The sequence below is a fragment of the Rhinoraja longicauda genome, chromosome 2 (genome assembly GCF_053455715.1).
Source record: "Rhinoraja longicauda isolate Sanriku21f chromosome 2, sRhiLon1.1, whole genome shotgun sequence".
Lineage (NCBI taxonomy): Eukaryota > Metazoa > Chordata > Chondrichthyes > Rajiformes > Arhynchobatidae > Rhinoraja > Rhinoraja longicauda.
Window position 1 is genome coordinate 36,112,663 of NC_135954.1, and position 23,654 is coordinate 36,136,316.

General features: G+C 38.9%; 1 protein-coding gene across 4 annotated transcripts in view; it reads right to left on the minus strand.

Annotated features, from left to right (window-relative positions):
- znf804b (zinc finger protein 804B) overlaps positions 1-23,654 on the minus strand; it is a 569,768-nt gene that overhangs the window by 352,100 nt on the left and 194,014 nt on the right. The window lies entirely within an intron of this gene.

Here is a 23,654-nt window from a genome sequence, read left to right on the forward strand (position 1 = left end):
CAGCGCGGAAACAGGCCCTTCGGCCCACCGGGTCCGCGCCGCCCAGCGATCCCCGCACATTAACACTATCCTACACACACGAGGGACAATTTTTACATTTGCCCAGCCAATTAACCTACAAACCTGTACGTCTTTGGAGTGTGGGAGGAAACCGAAGATCTCGGAGAAAACCCACGCAGGTCACGGGGAGAACGTACAAACTCCGTACAGACGGCGCCTGTAGTCAGGATCGAACCTGAGTCTCCGGCGCTGCATTCGCTGTAAGGCAGTAACTCTACCGCTGCGCCACCGTGCCGCTGTGCCGTGGGAAGTGGGAATGATACAGGGAAAGCCAAAAATAGCCAAAGAACAGTTGACAGATCCTGCCATGCCATTATTTTCAGTGCAATTGGATCCAATACGGAGAAGTAAGTGACAAAATGGCAATGAGAATGTTTTTGACACATAGAATGCAGAATCAGAAATCTGACTGGAGAATTCCAGTCATGTTTCACTTCTCTGCCATAGATGATGCAGCCTTGCAGGGCACTAGTGTTGAGAATTATTGTAGAGGATGTTTTATTGCCTATCTGTCCTGATTGGAACTATGGTGTCGAAGATGGAACTACTGTTAATAAATAGGAATCTGGGGATTATGCCCAGTGAATCTGGTCCTGGTTAGACTTGGCCCAGAAACGCTAAGGCCATTCATGTAAAGGTACAAAAATAGTTGCAAAGAGCAAGAACAATTTGTTACTTTTAATCAAATTAGATTACATTAATGCTTTTAATTGTTTTTAAATGCTATTGTGATTAAGTGAGGAAAATGGTGCTTTTTGCAAAATTTGGTATTGATCTAGAATTCACTGCCCATAAAGGTTATTAAAACACTCAATCGGTCCTTTGAGAGGGAATTGTATAAGTGCTTGTGAAAAAATAATTTGCAGGGCTGTGGGGAAACAGCGGGGAACGAATCTATCTGAAACATTAACCACATTTCACTTTTCACTAATGATGCCTGACCTGTTGAGTTTTTCCAGCATTTTTTCATTTTATTTCAAATTGCAAGCACTTCATTTTTTAAAAATGTTACATTTACTGGATAACAGAACTAGCACACAGAGTTGCCATGGTAACAGTGTCTAAATGCCATCCTTCTTTAATAATCTAAGATTTTTTGTGTAGTTTTTGATTGAGGTTACTATCAGATCAGCTGTGATCTTATAAAATAGCAGAGGTTTGGGCAGCAAAGTGACCCACTCCCACACCATGTGTTTTCAAATGTTTCTGAATGTCAGAGAAGTCAAGGAGACCAGTTATACCAGAGGGTGGATAATCTCTTGTGTGCTGACTCATTGTGTCTACTATCTTACACTCTCATACTTAGTATGATTGTGTATGTTAGTATGAGCTGTATGCAAAAAAAAGAATTCCACTTTACTTAGGTACATATGACAATAAAGTACCATTAAACCATTGAGATGTTAAGTTTTCACAGACGCTGCCACATCTGCTGAGCTTTTCCTACCTCTTCTGTTTTCACTATGAGCCAAACAGATAATGGATTAGGTAAAAAAATAAAAAGGAAATTTACTGAATAAGTTTACTAAATGCACTAAAGGAACATCAATATTTCTAAATCATAATTTAAAAAACGCTCAGTATTTCTGTTTATGAACAAGGTACTGTACCTACCGTAGTCACCATCAATGGTGCTGAAGTAAAGATGTCGAGAGCTTCAAGTTCCTGAGTGTAATTATATCTAATAATTTGTCCTGGTTCTAACCACATTGACATTACGGTCAAGAATACACAACACCGCTGTTCTGCCCTATTCCACAATAAATTGCAGAGAGTTCTGGATGCAACCTAGCCCATTGCAAAAATCAGACTGATCTCCATTGACTCCATCTACACTCCTAGCTGCCTCAAAAAAACAGTTAACAAAATCAAGGATCATCTTGATCTTGACATCATAGTCAGTCCCTCCCCTCTGGGAGCCCATACCACCAGCTTCTTCCCCGCTGTTTGCCTACTGAACAGACCTCTCATAAGTTCAGGGTGTAGTCTCAATCTCCCAATCTACCTCATCGTATCCCTTGCATATGTTTTCTGTACTTTCTGTACAGCAGATACTGTGGGCTGAAGGGCCAATTCCTGTGCTGTACTGATCTATGTTCTATATTCTAATTTACCAACATAACACATCTGTTATAATACATAACAGTAACACATGTGTATAATCCAATCAGTAGCTATTTATTATCTGTGCAATTTCTTTCTTCCCTTTCACCTCAAATTAGATGATGTTCAAGACCTTACAATTATCACAGTCTGCAATCAAGAACACAACAGCACTTAAATTCCAGTTTTGTACACAGTAAAAGATTATCTGTAGTATGTTTAAGTAGCAGGTAATTAGTATTTTTCTAATATGTCACTCTCAAGAGAATAACACCAGCTCCTTGCCATTCATCACAGAAGATACAAGAAGCAGCAAGGACACTACATTTTAAATTCAACCATTTTAAACATTAACTTCTGTTTGACATGCTCTGGCTATTTAAATTGGCTTTAGCAAAGTACGATAATGAACCCTCATTAATACCACAAAACAGCATCATCTACATGATTATTTTTGATGTCAAAGCCTGAATAGCTTTAATATGTTGTTACTATTTCTGTACATGTATAGTTTGAATCTACACAAGATTAAATCTTCACAAGGTAACTGCATCCATTTACATTCATGGCCATGCAAATTCACATATTATGAAGTTTTACCAAAAACCATAAACTTCAAACACTGCTTTTTTCTTCAATAGAATATAACAGCTGAACAACTAATAATCACATAAAATTTGTGTTTGGTATGTATTAGTTGGAATGTGTGACACCTGTTGCTCAGTTGGTGGCTTGCAGTTGAGTGAGAACGTTCTGAAGATTGTACGTTCAAGTCTCTCCAGAGACACAAGCATAAAGCACATCAGTAGTGTTGAGGTAGTCTTTTGGATTAAGCTCAATTTGCATTTTCAATTAAAAAATGGAAGTTTCCATGGCAATATTCCAAAGAAAGACTGGGCAATATCCTGGCCAATAGGCTTTTCCTAAACTACAACACCAAAACTGATGACCTAATCTGTGGGAAATCAGATACTGTGAATACACTTCAAAAGTATTTGATGGCCTATAAAATGCCCTGTGGTCAAGTGTTGAGAAAGGGTTACGTTCAGTCAGAAGCCGACATTGGGTGAGGCTGTGAAGAAATATCCACATCATATCAGCTACCTATTGAAATTAATATTTTTTGAAAACAAAATTCTTCTTCAACCGAGAAAAAACTTCTTACATGTGCTCAGCTATTAATTTGTTATTTTCATTTGACCCAATCAATAGTATCAAGTGAAAAAGCAAATAAGCTAGACTGTTGTGTGATGGCTAATGCAGAGCTCTTGAATTACAGCTGCTTCAACATGGTTCACACAAAGGCTGTGGGCTAAAATTAGACAAATCATTGCAATCTCATTATGTAGTGAAGTCTTGTTTCTTATCTAATAATACCAGCTTTCAATCACCCTAGGTCTTTAATAAAAGCTGTAATAACAATACCTTGTTTCCTGATATAATTACAAAGCCTTCATCAGAGCAGTCAGTATCAGTAATTTAGAAAAGTAGCTGCAAGTTTGAATTTCTGGTCACGTTATCGGATCACAGAACGGTTCCTTTTTCAAAGAGTGACGCTAGCCTTTGGAGAAAACAAGGTATGAGTTCTCATGTTTTGTAGTCTTAATTGCTTTGACTTGTCAAATTTTCTCCAGCTAGATGCATGGATTTGTAACTTTATATTCACCACTGTGGTACGTGATGTACATGGTAGTGAACTGAACCAGACTAATAAATGTTACAAGATTTTAACAGACAAAAACAAAAATCGGCTGAGAGTATTTGTAGGATAAATTGGATAGTTCTGGAAAATGTATATTGGAATCTTGATAAACCTGTTTACACCAGTCCGGGATGTACAAGGAATTTGTGGTCTTGCTTCATTATCAAAATTGCAGCATTGAGGCAGCACTGACCATACTATTCTTTGCTTTACTCCATATCCAATGGATCCGATTTCATGAAAAGCTAGTACCAGATGTAACAAGATTGTGCTGGTTGAAGCCAGAGCCCTAACTCCTAGGGGGCAAACATACTTTTCCTTCATCAATCATTAACTAATATAGATGTTGAACAGCAACTGTCAATTTATATGAGCCTAACAAATTAACAACGGGAGCAGCTGAATAAATCCCTACAACTTCTCCTTCACATCTGTGGATCAGACATTGAGTTTTTCTTTCTTCCTTTGTCATCATCGCCATCAGCTGATAGAAGGAAGCCATGGAAGAACACAGGGGAGAGTGTGTACCCTAATATTTCAGGATCAGGCTTGCACACCTTGGTGATGAGGATATAAGAGGAGAGGTCTTCTATCCTCAGGAGCCCAGACTGATCATCAAGTAGCATCAGTCTGAAGAAGGGTCTCGACCCAAAACATCACCCATTCCTTCTCTCCTGAGATGCTACCTGACCTGCTGAGTTACTCCAGCATTTTGTGAATAAATACCTTCGATTTGTACCAGCATCTGCAGTTATTTTCTTATACATCAAGTAGCATTGGATGAGATTACGACGTCACCCATAAGACATCCACTAATGGTTTACGCAGAGATTACATATGTATGTCTTTTTTCTCTTGGTGGGTATGCAATCATTTCAAACCATGTTTTACTTTAATTTTTAATTGCACCATGTTGTCTGTGGCTGGTAGCTCCAAAGGACTGGCATTCAGACATGTGCATTGGCTCCTGACCTAAGATCACAACTCATAACTCATAGGAGCAGAATTAAGCCATTCGGCCCATCAAGTCTACTCCGCCATTCAATCATGGCTGATCTATCTTTCCCTCTCAACTCCATTCACCTGATAACTGTTGACACCCTTACTAATCAAGAACCTATCAATGTCTGCTTTAAATATACCCAAAGACTTGTCCGCTACAGCTATCTGTGGCAATGAATTCCACAGATTCGCCACCCTCTGACTAAATTTCCTAACTGGAGAAAAAAATAGGTGATGTTTCGGCTCGACACCCTTCAACAACTAATGTTGGCTAGCGTTGTGTCTATCTTTTGGACGAGTTCATGGATAGGAAAGGGTATGGTAGGACATGGGCCAGATGCATTCAAATGTGGCAGGTTTAGGTGGGTCGGCATGGACAAAGGTGGGCCGAAGGTAGGATTGCCAACTGTCCCATATTAGCCAGGACATCCTGTATTATGGGTTAAATTGGTTTGTCCCGTATGGGACCGTCCTTGTCCCGTATGAGGCCCGGGGGGCACTGGAGACCCGGACAGTGTAGGTCCAGACAGTGTAGGCCTGGGGGCCGCTGTAGGTCCGGAGGCCCGGGCGTCGCCTAACGGAGGTTGCATAGCAACCCGCCTCCCGGTCCAGGTGGCTGCCATTGGTGGATTGGGAGCACATGGCCGCTGGCTGGGTGAGATCACGTGGGGCACGGGGCGGTGACGTCCTCATGAATAACAATTCTTCACCTGCAGAATGGTGAAGATAGATGAGTTTTTTTAGTTATCTCAATATATTTTGCATTGATTTGCACATTGATTTATATGTTTTAATGAAGTTTATTCTTGAAATATTTTTAATTTGAAATATATTAAATTATTTAAATTTAATAGCTGTTTTACATTCCTGAATGTTACAGATATTTACATACATTCCTTAATAGTTTCAACACAAGACACAGCTCTACCTCCACATTTGCCTTTGATCAAAGCTTGCCAGGAACTTTCCAGGGGTACGGTCTCAATGGTAATACACCCGAGTCAAACTTATTGTAGGTTTCAGAAACCTCAAATAAAAACAGAAAATGTTAGAAGTACTCTGCAAATGCTGAGGTCAACTGAGTGTTTCCATCATTTTTGGTTTTTATTTCAGATTTCCAGCATCTTAGAACATAGAACAGACTAAAGTGGACTCTGTCTTAAGGAAACTTGTAATGTTGGGACTGTGTGGCAGAGCCCATCATTGTTCATTGTGTTTTGACTCTACATGAATGTTCTCTGTTCATCTTCCCGTGTTATTTTCCTTTAACTAAACCTCATTGGGCATGTCCAGAATTCAAAACCATAACTGCAATAATACATTTTTTATGGATAAGCATAATAACGGGGAGAACAGAGGGTTCACTCCACACGACAGTCCCAGTCCAGCGACGTTTCCCTCCATCAATTTAACTGCAGAAAGAAATATGGTCTTGCAGCAGCTTATGTGACCCAGCAACATGGCCTGGAATGAGCATGAGGCAAATAAATTTAGTGTTACTGCCATCGTTCCAGTGACAGGGAAAGTAGTCTATCCATAGTATAGCCACAGCAGTTATTGGTGTTGTGTGTAGTAGATCCCTTTTGCTACTTCCCCAGAAACGTGGTCTCCGGAGGTGTTTTTCCTCAGTTAAATGCACGTAGATCACCTGCTCCTGTAGATTCTGACTAGGTATGCTTCTCGTAGCAACAAAATAAAAGCACTAAGCAGCTCAACCTTCCAGACACATTTTTTGTCTTATTATTACATTTGCTAAACAAGAAAATTGATATCTGACCCACAGCACAAATGAAATTCACCCAACTTTCTTTCCGTTTTTCAGTTACATGCTGTGAAAAGTAACAGTTTGGTTTCATATTTTTTTGTAGCTGTAACAAAACAAAACATGATACAGAAACAAAATTAGAACCAAAAATTAAGTACTGTCACGTTGTAAGTAAAAAAAAAAATATTTTTAAGAAAGCAACGTGACATCTAGCAACAATGCAGATTTATTAGTTTGTGTTAGTCAACATAATTCTTATTTAAAAATTCTTCTCTTCAAAAATAAATATTTGTAATAGGTAACTCTCTTGCAAAGGTTTTGTTTAGAGAAGAAAACTAAACTTATTCCAAATCAGGATTATTCACTAATTCTTTGTTAAAGACATATCCCAATCTATTGAAACGTAAGAAATGCAGATGCTGGGAATCTAACTGAAATCCCAGTCTGTCTGTCTGCCTTTCATTCACTCTGCTTAATAAACTGGCTCCAGCAGTAGCCCTGGAAAATTGAGCTGCATGTGAGCCCCAGGCAGCACAATGAAAATCACTGACCTCAGCCCCTGTGATTCAGAAATGAAATCTAAACCATAAGTAATAGTCATTGGTTCAAAATTAAAAAGGCTTCCAGCAAGATTTAAGATTGAATTTTTGACCAAGAAAATAATAAAAATGGAACAGGTTTCCAGTTAAGATGGCTAATGCTATGTGGAACCTGACTACCCATACTGGGCCCAGTGGGATCTATTGATATGTGCCAGGACTGGGTCAGCAAGGGTTGTATCGAGCTCTGTGATGCCACCCTGGCTCAGTGCCATCACCAAGGCAGGATGATTACCCCATGTAATACCTTCTTCGTGAACAGCTACTCTATATATGTGCAGCATGGAAAATCATTTTTTTCCCTGTGTTTGTTCTGCATATTTCTTTGGGTCAAATCGGATGTGGGAAAAGCTGTAAGTACTCACAGGGCGTGGGTTGGGTTCAGCTTGGACGTGGTTAGGTCAGTTTGGGTGGTGATTTAATTCTGTACATGAACAGGCTCTTTAATGCTGCAAGGATTAACTGCATTTTTAAAAAATAGACAAATGTTGAGTAGGAGGGGGGTTGAAGATTACACACAGAGATCACTGCATTTTGTACATTCTGCTGTAAACATGGAAATATCCTTCCATGGAAGACAACTGGTCAGAAAGCAGATGCAATTTGAATATAAATATTGCAAAGGTTTACTTGATTACTTTTAGAAAATAAGGAATTTGGTTTAAACTTATTTTGAAGGATAAAATCTATACTGTAGCAGCAGGTCACGGTCGTTGGAATGAATTACCTAACAGGTCAGATAGGATTTGCTGAAATCTTATTTTCATAAATTGTACAAAGAAAGCCAGAGCCTTGGGTGAGTTGGAAAGTCACAAAATCGTCCACGAATGCTGGAGAATTGGACATGCTGTGCACCATCCACCAAAATAAGATTGTCAGGAATTTTTATACCCTGCAGCAACTTAAGGGTGAAGTGAATTTTCTCTAGTCAAACAGAAAAGGAATTGTGTGAGTATTGTTGCCCAATCCTTATTTAAGCTCTAGGACCACTGGCAAAACTAGCTCCTGCAAAGAGCAACATCATCTGGAGTAACTCAGCGGGTCAGGCAGCATCTCTGGAGAGAAGGAATGGGTGACGTTTCGGGTCGAGACCCTTCTTTCCCTCACTTGGTTGGCGCATAATGCCAGGTGATGAAAGAGTTTGCCAAGTGAAGGTACTGCGATTCAGTGAGAGAAATTGGTACAATGGTGCAGCGGTAGAGCTGCTGCCTCACAGAGCCAAAGATCTGGGTTCGATCTTGACCTTGGGTGCTGTCTGTGTGGAGTTTGCATGTTTTCCCTGTGACGGCATGGGTTTCCACAAGATGCTCTGGTTCCTTCCATATCCCAAAGACATGCGGGGTTATAGGTTAATTGGCCTCTGTAAATTCGCCCCATATGTATAAAGAATGGATGAGAGAATGGAAAAACATAGAACCAATGTGAACGGATGATCAATGGTGTGTGGACCCGATGGGCCAAAGGATCTGTTTCCATGCTGGATCATTCAAAGAAAGGTTCCTCCATGTTTCAGAGTTATTGAGTGGGACCTTGCTCTTGGTTGTGGAATGGAGTGACATTGAATAGTTTCATCACTATTTCACCACTAGGGCGGCACGCTGTCCTGCAGCGCCAGAAGCCCGGGATCAATCCTGACTATAGCTGATGTCTGTATGAAGTTTGTGCGTTCTCCCTGTGACCACGTGGGTTTTCACTGGGTGCTCTGGTTTTATCCAACACACCAAAGACATACAGGTCTGTAGGTTAATTGGCTTTGATTAAAAAAATTGTAAATTGTCCCTAGTGTGTAGCATAGTGTTAGTATATGTGGATCACTGGTCATTGAAGACAGTGGAACTGAAGGGCCTCTTTCCGAGATATATCTCTAAACTAAACTAAACACCAGGAGCAACAAGGTTAGAGTGCCTTTCTACTCTTAATGTAGAGGCTAGTAGGAAACAATTTTACTTCTGCACTGGTCGGTCATTCATTTTGCAGGTTCCTCTGCTTGCTTATACTGTATGTCACCAAGAAAATTTTAATGTGTTTATATAGCGCTTTTTTGTGCACATATAGAATGCGTTATGGCATATACTTTCAGTATGCAATGGTATGGGTGTATAGCAAGCGCCGCCGGTATGGTGCACCGGCACCTCTCAAAAGTTAAACACATTTTGATTTTTTTGCATTTTTAATATTAAAAAATGATTACTAAACTTTTTTTAAAAAATGTATTAATTAAATTAGGTGGTCAGCTTAAGAAGCTTATAGGATGAAGACGTATCATAGACACCAACAACAATGAACCGATATGTGTATCAGCGCCTTTTTGTCTATAAAGAGCACTGGCTAACAGGCTGGCTTTATACATTATGCGAGTTTACTCTCCTATTCTATCTTTTCACTCTAAAGATTTCTTAATCCTCTGACCTACCACAGAAACATTTTCTGCTTTTTCTTTCCATTTCAACCATCTTCAACTTCCTTTGTTAGCCAAGGATGGTTCATCCATCTCATAGAGCTTTTCTTTCTCCCTGGAAAGAATATACCTTTTCTGAAATGTTCTGAAATTTTTGAAATATTTCTATAAATGTCTGCCTTATCGATTTACCGCCTTATCCTATAATCTAATTTCTCAGTCCATTTTAGCCAACTCTGCTCTCATACAGTTGCCTTTAAGTTTCAGACATTGGTTCCAAATGCAAGCATATTACCCTCAAACTGCAAAAGGATCACCAAGATTTCACATTTCTTATTTCACATTACTCACAGTTGAATTTAATCTACCGTATGTCCATCTATTGTATCTCTTTGATGAAGCTATTATCTTTCTCAATATTTACTGCCCTTCCAACTTCCATACCATCTCCAAATTTCAGAACTGTGTTCTGCACCCTTAAGCTGGATATATATAGTTCAAAAATTTGAGTGGGCCAAATATAAAACTTTGATGATCTCCACCAGACTATTCCCCAGTCTAAATAGGACACAGATAGGATGATGGCAGAGTCCTTTTTCCAAGGTAGGGAAATTAAGATCTGGAGGGTATAGGTTCAATGTGATAAGGGGAAGATTTAGTAGGAAACTGAGGGACATCCTTTTGACACAGTGTGTGGTGAATATATAGAATGAGCTACCAGAGGAAGTAATTGAGGCGAGGATAATAACAACATTTAGAAAACATTTGGACAGATGCATGGATAGGGAAGTCTTAGAGGGATACTCGACCAAGTGGACCTGTTGGGCCCAAACCTCTCCTGCATTGGTGCAACACCCTCTCCTCCCCCGCTCCCCCCTTCCCTCTCCCCCTCACTCCCCACTCCCCCTTCCCTCCACTCCCCCTCCTCCTCCCTCCCCCCCTCCATCCCCCCTCCCCCTCCCTCCATCCCTCCCCCTCCCTTCCTCCCCCTCCCTCCCTAGGAGATAGATTTAAACTTTAAAATATGAATAACTTTAAAAATATAATACTGAAAATGAAACCCATTAGCACCAAAGGGACGACGGTGAGTAAGGTGGGCCTACAATTGTTGCGCTATCGTGTACCGTTTTGGCTGTAGTTCAGGAGCAAACAAACAAACAGAGTTTTAGTATATAGATGGGTCCGATATGGGCTAATGGGACTAGCTCAGATGGAGCACTTGGTTGGCATGGACGAATAGGGCTGAAGGATCTGTTTCCATGTTTAAAACTCTTTGATTCTGAGACTCTAAATCTGTGTCATTACTTGTACCATTATTTCATGGGTTTCAGTTCCATGGGTTTCTGCTGCCTCATCAGAAAATTCAATAAAGAAAATCAGACACAATTTGGTCTTAACAAATAGTGCTGTCTCTCCTATATTAATTCACAAAATTGAATATAATTCCCATTTCTTCACAAAATCCCTTACATGTACTCAAATCTGCAGATTAGTCCAGTAACCTCTGTAACATGATGATACTTGACTCGCAGATAAATCTTTAATATAACACAGGAGACATTTTTATATGCATGGCCGACTTTATGTGTTATTTTAAAAGTGGGGAATGCTCAGATAGTTTAATGTGGTTATCTGGATGAATGCAGCTCCAACAATCAAGACAATTGATACCTACCATCCAGAACAGAGCAGAATACCTGATTTTCACCATTTCCTCCATCGCAAACAGTAACTTGCTCCACCACCAAAGCACCTTTCCAGCTATGGCCACATCTCCAAGAGGCATCAAGGCAATTCTGACTCTCCTAAACCCATTTACCAGTGGGAAAAGTAACAGTAGGGTACATCTGCGGATTTGCCTCCATGTCATATACTATCCAGACTTCTTGTTGCTTGTTTGTATTTTCTCTCCAACAGCATTGTGAGAATACTTTCACCAGAGGACAGCAGTCATTCAAGATGGTGAATCCTCACCATCTTCAGGATAATTCAAGATAGGCAATAAATCATTGCCTGCCTGCCTTTCAAATGAACAAACAAATAAACACAATGAAACTGCTGTGATGAATTTTGAGTATAAAACAAAGATTATTAAAAATATGTTAAATTAAACTTAGGTTTAGATTTAGGTTTATTATTATTTCATGTATCAAGGTGAAGTGAAAAACTTTATTTTGCATGCTATATAATCAGATCAGGTAATATATATAAATGCAATCAAGTCAAAATCAAGTACAAAAGGTAGAGCAAAAGGGAAGATAGAGTGCAAAATACAGTTCTTAACATTGTTAGTAACAAGGAATTGCTAATTCTATTAAAAAATCCTAATTTAAGATATATTTTCCCTAATTTGTGTAATCATTTTTGTTAGCTTAATAGCTAACATAAAACAAACATATTCAATATGCACTCAAATGTTATTCAATCAACATTATTCTATTTCTCAATCAAGATGCTTCTCGTTTTTCATCTACCCTATTATCAGCTCCTAGTATTTTAGAAAATAATGTTTTGGATCATTGTGCAGAATCTACTTTTCATTTAATCTTATTTAAATAAATATACCTAGAGTTTCCAGGGATATTATATCCTTTGCATTCAAGCATGTCATTCACCATTAATGGTTAAATCCTCAGGCTAGGTATTATCCAACTGAAGCTATTACCAGCAAAGAAAGACCACTGTAGTTAATTAAAAAGGTAATTGAGAATTGAAATTTCAGCACTTGACTATTTTAATAAAATCCAGTGCTCATCTGGAAAGTAAATCAGCATGATGGTTCTGCTCCCAGGCAGTGCCTTAGCGTCAAGAATGACTAACTTTCCAATTTTGTTGGTTCAGCATTGGTTAGGACTTGTAGTATCCAGAGGCCCTCCCGTGGATGAGGTAGGAGATGATTGACAGCGTGGGTACATTGCGTGGGACTACTTACAATATAACCCAAACAGCTCCTTAATGGAGAGTTGACAGAGGGCAAACAATCATGTGTGGACACAAAAGGAGATTCAGAGTCTCTCTTACAACATCCCTGAAGAGTTTCAACATTGACACACATCACTGAGAACAACAATCATTTATCATCGTTTGGTGTATCTGCATAAAAAATGGTGCTCATTCACATAGAACAGTACAGCACAGGAGGAGCCCTTTGGCACACATTGTCTGTGCTGAACATAATGCTAATACTAACTCTTATCTACCTACACTTAAACCATATCTTTCCCTTCCCTGCATTTCCAAGTGGCTATGCAAAAATCCCTTAAGTACCACTATCACGTTCGCCCCCCCCATCTTAAATCATGTCTTCCCTCAACCTCTAGCATTCTAGTGAAAACAATCCAAGTCTGTCCAACCATTCTGTGGAACTAACATCCCCCTAATCCAGACACCAAACCTTCTCTGCACCCTTTCCAAAGCCTGCACATCCTTCCTGTAATGGGGCGACCAGAACTGCATGCAATACTTCAAATGCAGCCTTCTCAAAATCCTATAAAGTTGCGGCATGATTCCCTGACTCTCATACTCAATGCCCCGACCAAAGAAGCAAGCATACCACATGCTTTCTTTACCAGTGTATCTCCTTGTGTTGCCACTTTCAGGAAGTTATGGACTTGGACCCTGAAATCCCTCTATATTTCAATGCTGTTAAGGGTCTTACCATTAACCTTATACCTTCCCCTTACATTCGACCTCACAAAGTACAACACTTCACATATGCTCAGATTGAACTCGATCTGCATTTCTCCACCCATTTATGTAACTAGTTTATATCTCACTCTAAACTTTGACAGCCTTCCTCATAGTCAAGACCACATCTGTAAAGCTAATAACCAATGGAACTACATTCACGTCCAAGTCATTGATATATATCACAAACTTTATATATATCCTGAGGAAGTAAGAATGGAGGAAGCAAAGAGGAAATGAAACATCATCCCTACGCCTCTGTTACCTGTGTGGATGGAATTTCCAAGCCCCGGCTACCATATACATCTCCGTACACATCGCAACATTATAAACTCTCTAATGGTCTAACTCGGGAGTGATGAACAACAAAAACACAATATTTTCACTCAGTTTCTACAAGGTCCTGTCAAAGGGTTTCCAGATGGCTGGTGTCTTCCCTGATGCACCTCCTCCATTTGGGCAAGCAGGCCAGGGACCTCCACAGATCATTGGAGGGATTCCATTATTCAAGGACAATATCCCTAACGCATTCTTGCTGTTCCCTTGTAAATGATTTTTCAATACGGAGATAAGAGTGGGATGCTTGTTTCATGAGTGTAACATTGGGTGGGTCACCCATCGAGTGGGATCGCAGCCTTGTTGCTGGCAATGTTCACTCTTCCTGACAGTGAGTTTGGAGGATTTTCCAGAGATAGCATTAATGGTATTAATAGGCTCCATCCTGCATTAGTGGTATTAATGTGGCTCCATCCCATTCCCACTGACTTATCAGCCTCTGGCCATCTTCACTGTTGCAAAAAGACCCAAATACAAGCTTGAGAAATATTACCTGATCTTCCATCTGGGCACATTACAGTCTTCCAGACTCAACATCAAATTATCCAACATCAGCAAACTTGTTCTTGTCGTGGTTACCGGTGTTCAAAATGAAGCAGATGACACGGAGAATTCTTCAAGAAGTTAAAAGCCTTTATTTGCAAACAACGGCTGGAACAATCAGGATGTCAGCCATCTGACTGCCCACTTAGTACATCGGGCAGCCTATTTTTATAGGATTCTTTCAGCCTTATCTTCTTTTCCTTATCTCGCCCTCATACTCCTCTTTACAGTTATTCATCTCTTTGTAGTCACCCTGTTTACCCTACCACCATCAAACCCCACTCATTGATGGATTTCTGTATTTCCTAAAATGTTTCCTTCCACTCTGCCACCATTAAACTTTCAAGTAATCCCCCACTCATTGATGGATGTCTGTATTTCCTAAAATGTTTCCTTCCACTCTGCCACCATTAAACTTTCAAGTAATCCCCCACTCATTGATAGATGTCTGTATTTCCTAAAATGTTTCCTTCCACCCTTATCTTCTATCCTGGTTCACCCATCAATGTTTCTCCTCCTCCTGAGCAGCAGTTACAGACACGTGTCAAGAAATGTCTAGAGTGCCTTAATTAGTTACAGAGAGCCACAATGTCTAGAGTGCCTTAATTAGTTACAGAGAGGCACCTAATGCCTAAGTAGTTACAAACCTTAAACAACAATGTCTAATGTATAAAATAATATCGTATTATCTCCCATATTCTTTCTATCTGTATCAAAACTGTACAGTTCTCCATTTGTGACTTTAGCTCAGTTATTTCTCACTCTGAGTATTGCCTGGTCTGCTGGGCATAGCATTCCTACTATTAGCATCACATAACAAAGACAAAGAATCATAATCATCTAACTACACCATTATTCACAAAATGCTGGAGTAACTCATGCTGGAGTGGTCAGGCAGCATCTCGGGAGAGAATGAATGGGTGACATTTCGGGTCGAGACCTTTCTTCAGACTGAAGAAGGGTCTCGACCCGAAACATCACCCATTCCTTCTCTCCCAAGATGCTGCCTGACCTGCTGAGTTACTTCAGCATTTTGTGAATAAATACCTTCGATTTGTACCAGCATCTGCAGTTATTTTCTTATACTACTCTTTAACTACGCCATTAACTCATTTCTCCTGGTCTAAGTTAATCACATATATTCCCTTTGTCCTATCCATCCCTACATCTGCTCTGCATCTGAAAATTATTATTTTTTCAATCTCTTTTTCACAGTTCTGGTCTTAGATCTGAAATGTTAATTTTGTTCCTCCTTCTGCAGTTACTGCCTGACCTGCTGAACCTTTCTCGCATGATGTGTTTTTATTTCTAATTTCCTGTTTACAGATATCTTTCCAAACTGTAATAGCGACAACATAAAAGCACCGGCTATGACAAGTGCAATTTATTAGACATCATTACGAGGGTAGATATCTGTCCAAACAATTGCCATCCAACCAAACTTCAATGATGAATTGTTGAATTTTGTAAGATTTTCATGTGATTTCTAAGATGAATTCTTAATATCAAGCCACAAGAAATGTTCATTCTTTTTATTTCTCTTAATAGTGTTACCTCACCACAGAGATTTCAGCCTTCAATTTTACAACAGAAGCATTAGAGAATGTAATAAAAATTGGCAGAAACGATGGAACCTATTGTAACTTGGCAGAGACACATGGATTCGATCAGGAATGGGACCTCTGCTGCTTGGGATATATATAAAAATAACATACAAAAATGTAGATGGGTTGATTATGTGGACCACTCAAATTAAGTGAAGTTGCAGAGAGTGAAAAAGGCTGTCAAAGGACACAGTAGGATATAGATGAGTTACAGATATGGACAGGGAAATAATAGATGGAGTTTATTCTGAGCAAGTGTGAGGTATTACATTTAGGGAGATCAAATGCAAGGGGAAAGTATGCAGTTAAAGCAGCATTGATGTACAGCGGTATCTTGGGGAGCAAGTCCCTAGTTTGCCAAATATTAAAATACAAGTAGACATAGTGGTAAAGAAGGCTTATGTTACGCTTGCCTTCATAGGCTGGGACATTGAGTATATGAGTCAGATAGACATTTTGCAGCTTTTAAAAGTTTGGTTAAGCTACATTTGAAGTACTCTGGTCACCCCATTGCAGGAAGGATGCGGAGGTTTTAGAATGTGTGTCGAAGAGGCTTACAAGAATGCTGCCTGGATTAGAGAGTTTTAGCTATATGGAGAGGTTGGACAAACTTTTTTTTTCTGGAACATTGGAAGCAGAGACCTGCTAGAAGTTTATAAAACTGTAAGATGCATAAATTGGGTATTTGGAGAAACATTCTGTCCAATTCTAGAACAGCTTCTTCCTATCAACGTTCAGCCTCTAAAACCTCACCACACAATCCTAACTATAACCATATTTCAGCACCAAATTACAATGGACTTATTTAAGGTTGACTAAGTCCTTGCACTATTATGGTCTTGTTACCTGGCATAACTGATATTTATCTTAGCTTATTTATATTGTGATTTATTTGTTAGGTCATTGTGTTAATGTGCCTGCAGCAAATAAAAATGTAATTGTTCCAGTCCTGGTGCATATGACAATTAAACCTGCTTAGATACTCTTTTTACCCAGGGTAAAAATGTCGAATACCAGAAAGCATAGCTCTAAGGTGAGAGGGAGAAAGTTCAAAGGAGATCTATGGGGCATTATTTTTGTACAGAGAGTAGGGGTGCCTGGAACTCACTCCAGGGATGGTGATAAAAGCAGATACGATCATGGCGCTTGAGATTTTTAGATAGGCATGTGAATATGCAAGGACATGGATCACATGCAGGCAGAAGGAATTACGTTAATTTGACATCATGTTTAGCACAGATATGTGGGCTGAAGGGCTTGTGGTGCTGTACTGTTCATTATTCTCATCATTCATATATATAGAAAAATAGTTACATGATTATGTACTAATTATAGATGATAGCAGATACTGTTCAAAAGCATTTTCAGGTATGTTGTTCTCATGCTTTCAAATAAGGAATGATGGATGTGAAACTTTTAACGTTTTACCAGGCTATTTCAATATTTTTAATTTGCCGACTCAAACAAAAGGCAATAATCCAGCAAACCTTGCACACTATAACCACCTTTATTTCAGGTCAATAATAAAGAAAAGGAAATAGATGGTCTCTTGCCAAGTGATAAATTATTTTTGATAAAGAACTTTACAGCTGCAATCTTCTGCTAATAACTCAGTTGACCTGTGACCGACTTGAAGTGTCTACTATGGGAAAGATAATGCTAACTTTTAATGGCCAAGGGCTTTCTATAATTCCAAGTTACAAACAAATCTGATGTCTGGTGTGCAAACTACTGTTGGTTCACAGCCATTTCAATCACTTCTCTAGTTGAGTAAAATCGGTTGGACAAAATAAACCTATGTGTATACCCATTTTATCAACAGGAATTTGATGACTGCTGTACCTGTCGGAAGGATACAGACCTGCCGGCCAGGAAAGACAAGGAAATTTTGGATGTGACCTTGGGGGAACTCAACCTTACGGTACCCTTGTAAAGCGCCTTTAATATGCCAAAATTTCGCAAGCACCTCACATAAGCATTTCCTCAAAGAGGTTGATAGCTAGTCAGATATAGAGCTACTGGGAACCATTGTGCTCAGTTCAAAGAGTGTTTTCTCATAGAGATAGACAGGAAAACAATTTCAGAATTTAGGACCAAGGAAATTGAACGCATGACTGTCAAATACAGGATGATAAGAGGAGTGGGATTAAAAGTCATTTCAAGTTGTATTGAGTCATATGAATTGTCCACAAAAAAAAAGAATCAATGGAGTAGATTAGTATGTTTGATCATATTCACAGCCACCTGAGGTTAAGAAGAAATATGCATTACTTGCACTGTAACAACAAACATTATTTGTGACCTTTGGGTGATAACTGTTTTGTGAGCATAGTGGAAACTGTGCTAAAGGTTCTTGCACAGGAATCTTTGGAAAAGATGGAACCAAATTTAGAGCAGGCAATATATTCAAAGAAATATGATTAGAAATTATGTTTTAGTAGAAAGGATAAACAGATCACAGAAAATTTTATATGTCTCTATAACTATCATTAACCGTTAAATTTGATGTCCCCAGTTCTGTTACCGCAGGATACCTAAGCAGAGCCTGCATTTAAATTTTTAAGGGATGGAAAAGACTGAATAATAGAGTATCGTGCATGGCATCGACGGTTGGAGGCCCTGCAGCAGCCTGGGGCTCAGCTGGACCAGGCACCGCTGCCAGAGGTTGAACACTTGGACTGGACGCAGCCTACAGCAATGGAGTGGCGGCGATGGACACCAAGGGCTGCACTTGGCCAGGCCGACCCTGCAACGCCGCCGGGACAACAGACCTTCATGGTCAGATGATGATCCCTGCACTTACGACAACTGGGACTTGAAAATGGCGCCAAACTGGCGACACTGAAAACTGCATTAGTGTACTACTGCTGTACACTTGTACTGTTTAAGAATAAGGGGTAGGCCATTTAGAACGGAGATGAGGAAAAACGTTTTCAGTCAAAGAGTTGTGAATCTGAGGAATTCTCTGCCTCAGAAGGCAGTGGAGGCCAATTCTCTGAATGCATTCAAAAGAGAGCTAGATAGAGCTGTTAAGGATAGCGGAGTCAGGGGGTATGGGGAGAAGGCAGGGACGGGGTACTGATTGAGAATGATCAGCCATGATCACATTGAATGGCGGTGCTGGTTCGAAGGGCCGAATGGCCTCCTCCTGCACCTATTGTCTATTGTCTATTGTATCTGAGATGCTTACCTCATATGTATGTAAGTGCTTATGTATAGTGATACTTGTCCTGAACTGTATACAAAAATGAATTTCACTGTACCTTGGTACATGTGACAAATATAGTACCATACCATACCACATTTTGGCAAGTTTGTGATTAACATAGTCATCTAAAAGACCAAGATTTCTAATGATTATTTTATCACCTAAACAAACCCTTGTTTGACACTTTTCATTAAGACTAGATAATACTTTAAATAATAAAGAGAAATGCATGATTCTAAAATCCTATTTTTCACATTAGTAATCAACAATAAAATTTGATGTGTATGTTTTTTCAGCAAAGCTATTTCTCACGTTGACGGCACACAAACATGATGTCATTCATGCATGTCACTGAAACAGATCATGGACATTTTCCCTGAAGGCTTTGTCCGTATCTGTTATTTCGCATTTATTAATCAAAATAAAATTGTACATGACTCTGAGAAAATATATTACAATGCATATTGGCCATTATCTAATCTCCTTACCACAGAATCAAAACTAGCCTATTTATTTTTCCATATAAAAGTTGATGTCATCCTCCTTCATTAAATGTTGTTCCATTTTCTGGGTTGCTTTAAACATATTTGCTGTTCAATGGATTCTAACTCATTTTGATGTTAAATAATATGACAGATGCAACATCTGTCACGGCACAAACATGCCATCTGGTTAACGGGACAAGGCCACAGCTTACAGAAAAGCTCAACTGCCACATCCTCAGCTCAAATAAATTAAAAACTGCTGAGCATCTGAAATACTCTTCAAACACAATTTTTTAATAAAGTTGGGAAAGTTAATTAAGAACAATGTGCCAAATATTCTGATGTAAAACTCACAGGTTCACATTGTCCTTGGGTTTCATGGAGTAACTTATTGGATGTAAACAGTAAGATGTACATTGAAAGACAAACTGCAAAATGGATTTCCTGTAAAATAGTTAGTATGTGTTATATTGTACCTAGTTGAATTACTACTTCAACTACTCCTATGTTAACCGGTTTTCTTTAAAAGCCTTACAGTGTCTGTAAACATGGACTGAAATAGTCTAAATTCAAAGCTGTAACAAGGATTTCTTCAGTCTTAAAACTCACTTACCGTTTCCACTATTAAGTCACACTAAGCATTATGTAAATGCAGACTTCCATTAAACGTTATTATGAAATTAGATGTGAAATATATCTCTCAAAATTGACCTTAGGCATATTAGTAAGTTGATATTTAATATTTCTTCTCAAATCCTTTGCTCACTACTTTAACAGACATTATCCTATTTCAGTGAGAGTGGTCAAACGTTTCGTAAAGAATATGTTAAACTTATGCATGCAAATATTCTGACAGATCAGTTTCAGGTTTTGAACAGTCTATTTAAAACCATGTTTAACTGAAATGGCACTGGATGAAGAAATATTTCAAAATTAGGATATAAAACCATGTGCGATACTAAACACGAATCTGGTGATCTGTCTCAATAAGAGATGGTGGAAACTCTGAAAATATGTTATTGAAAAAAAGGTCATGTTTCCAAGCTTTAAAACTACACCCACACAAAAGCACAAGAGAAAGTTTCCCCTCAAATAGATGGCTTTTCAAGTGGAAAGATCTCCTGTGAAGAGTGTAGGGATAAAATCAGCAGTCTGTATTATTAACTGAATGAAAAGAACAAATCCTGTCTTGATAGCTCTTCAGTATCAGAATGAAAACTGCAAGAATTTTCCAGGATGGGAACCAGTACGCGTTTCAGTGTTAAAGGAAACTAGAATAAACCCGTGAGCAAAATTTCTGTCCAAATTCTTTCCAGTGCAGTTCCATTATGTCAGCTCAATATGCCACCGTGAAAACATCCATGTAGCCAATTACGCAGCTAGTGTCATCAGGTTTGTTTTTATCCACAGGCTATCACTAAAGTTGAGCCTTGGCATCTCTGCAACCTGAGATTCGTCAATCACCTCTGTCCACGGAACAATAGTAGGACTTTCTGATTTATATGTGAAACATTTACCAAGTTAAAATTAAAGCTTACCTCATGTCACGGATGCTTGATAATACACTGGACATAGGTCTTGCCAGGAAGGCAATTCGGGTAGGATGATTCAGTTGCCTGATAACAGCTGGGAAGAAACTGTCCCTGAATCTGGTGGTGTGCATTTTCACACTTCTATACATTTTGCCTGATGGGAGAGGGAAGAAGCGGGAGCGGCCATGGTGCGACATCCTTGATTAAGCTGCCGGCCTTGCCGAGGCTGTGTGAGGTACTGTGAGGGTCAGAGAAATTACAATGGCAAAAGAAAACATGAATGGAAACTGTATAAAGAGAGTGTTACTGTACTCCCACCTCTCCAGGTGATATACAGCGAAGAAAACTAGAAATTTGAGAAAATTTAGAATCTGCCTTCTGTACACATAGGTACAAGGTATATTTGCATTAGGCTTACAAATGTACCACTGCAACAAATTCCAACTCACAACAACTTCCACAGGTGAATTGTTACTTTTATAGCCAAGAAGATGCCTGAACCATGAAACCACATTTTATTTATTCTGACCATGTTGCACATCATAAATAATCAATAATCACACCAGGTGTGTAATAAAAAACAGACAGCTAGATTTTTAAAGCAATTAACATCCATGCCAGATGATTAGCTCAACAATAATGAAAATACAACAAATATTTAGCCACCACTTACAGAGACAGAGAAAAAAGTTATGTTTTTAGCAAAGCTAATGATTTCTGATTCTGATAAAAACCATGCTAAATGTTGGAGCACCAAGAAGTTACTTGCCATCAGCCCCTAGTGCAACTTTCTATCAGTACTTCAGCCGAGTCAGCATAGCATGGGGCTGCCCAGCCAGCTCTTTGCACTGATTCAGCCCCGTAGCATGAGGCTGTCTCAGTGCAAAGAGCTGGCTGGACTCACAGCCTTGGCAGCTGGAGCGGTCCCTTCATGATACAGGGGCTGCTAAATGTTTGTGAAAACCTTTAACATCGACAAACATTCAGTAAAATTGTGAGGCAGTTAAAAAAATTATATGAATGTGATAAAGAAATGTTTTAATATGTTTTTAACTGTATAATAAGTTCTTTCACAATGTAAAAATAAATTCATTAAAACTAACTTAAATTAATAATAATAATAATAACTAGTTAGCTCTCGCCTATCTCTCACATTAATATGAACAGTTTCAGATGCCTTTGGACCAAGTTTGGCCTGGTGCAGGGTCAGTGCATAAGACTTCCTGGTCTGAAAGCAGAGAAGTTTGGGGAAGTTTGGGGAAGACACGAGGTGCTGGAATATTGAGCAAATTCAGCCAGCATCTGTGGAGGGAAAGGACAGAGGGTGCTTCCCCAGACTGATACTTGGGGAAGATTGTGCAAACACATTGCATCATGCAAAGCAACAGACTGCGACTTGGGCCAAACTCAGCAGGGGAAACAAGGCCTTTCCAAGTGGATATCCAGTTCATTCCGACACTAGCACTAATGTAATGACAAATTATCTCCCTCATTAACTGTGCTTCTCTCTCCACATGCTGATACCCAATGATTAGTATTTTCTGTTTTTATTTCAGAGACATTTAAAAACTATTCAAATATAAGTAATTAAATAAAAATAAAAACAGTTAACCATCTGAATGCACTAAAACAATGCAACATCTTATTTTAAAAAATGGAACGCTTCCTTCCCCTTTGCATTCTAATCTAGAGCCCTACAATTCCCGCTAAAATCAATGGAGTTTGGACTGGTGCAGAATCCCAGAAGAAATTTCCTAGAATTTCTGCAAAACTGGTTGAAGGGTCTGGAAACTGTATCTTTCACTTAGTCCCATCTTTAACAGCTTGTGTGCAGCAATGCCAGACAAAATTAGTCAACAAGATTCAGCCCTAAAACCTGGAGGAAATCTTCAAATTATATTTTTGTCTCTGATGATAAATAACAAATAAAAATAACTTTTAATTTTACTGTGATTGAAAAATACAGCAAATAAATGTAGTCAGTCTTTTTATAATACCAAATCTGCTCCACGGCTTTCAATTATTAAGACAATGTGAACATTTTTAAGGCTTCTGAAACAAATTTGCACAATTTGAAAGGAAACATTAAGAATATTGAAGAGCTTTGGAAGAAAATAGAATTGGGAAAGTTTTGAAGCCCAATGCTTTGTATAGTATTAATCTTTGTAATAATGCACAACTCAGTGAAAGAATGATGAATTCTACACATCTGTCACAAGAAACCGTTTGAAGTCTCAAGATCTACAGAAACCAAATACACGTTAATGGCTCAAAACAATCCAAAATTTAACACTCACAGGTTCTGTACAAATACTTGAGTGGATTATAAAGCATTGCAAGAATCCAGAATTACAGACTTTTAACAAATACAAAGTATGTTTGGCATAATCTAGCATTTCTCTCTAAATGGGATTCCGCAGCCGCAGAAGGTGCCACTGTTGCAATATAATACAATTTGGCAATGAGAAACACTTGCATTAATGTAGTTGTCATATCGCTCTTAGTTAGCTACCTTCTTAATTCAATCGGGTTAGATTTGTTCTCATGAATGTCAAATACATTCTTTGTTGCTTTGCACCTACCGTCGTCATTTGAAACCATGTGTTAAAAAAAGTCAGGACAAACATTAA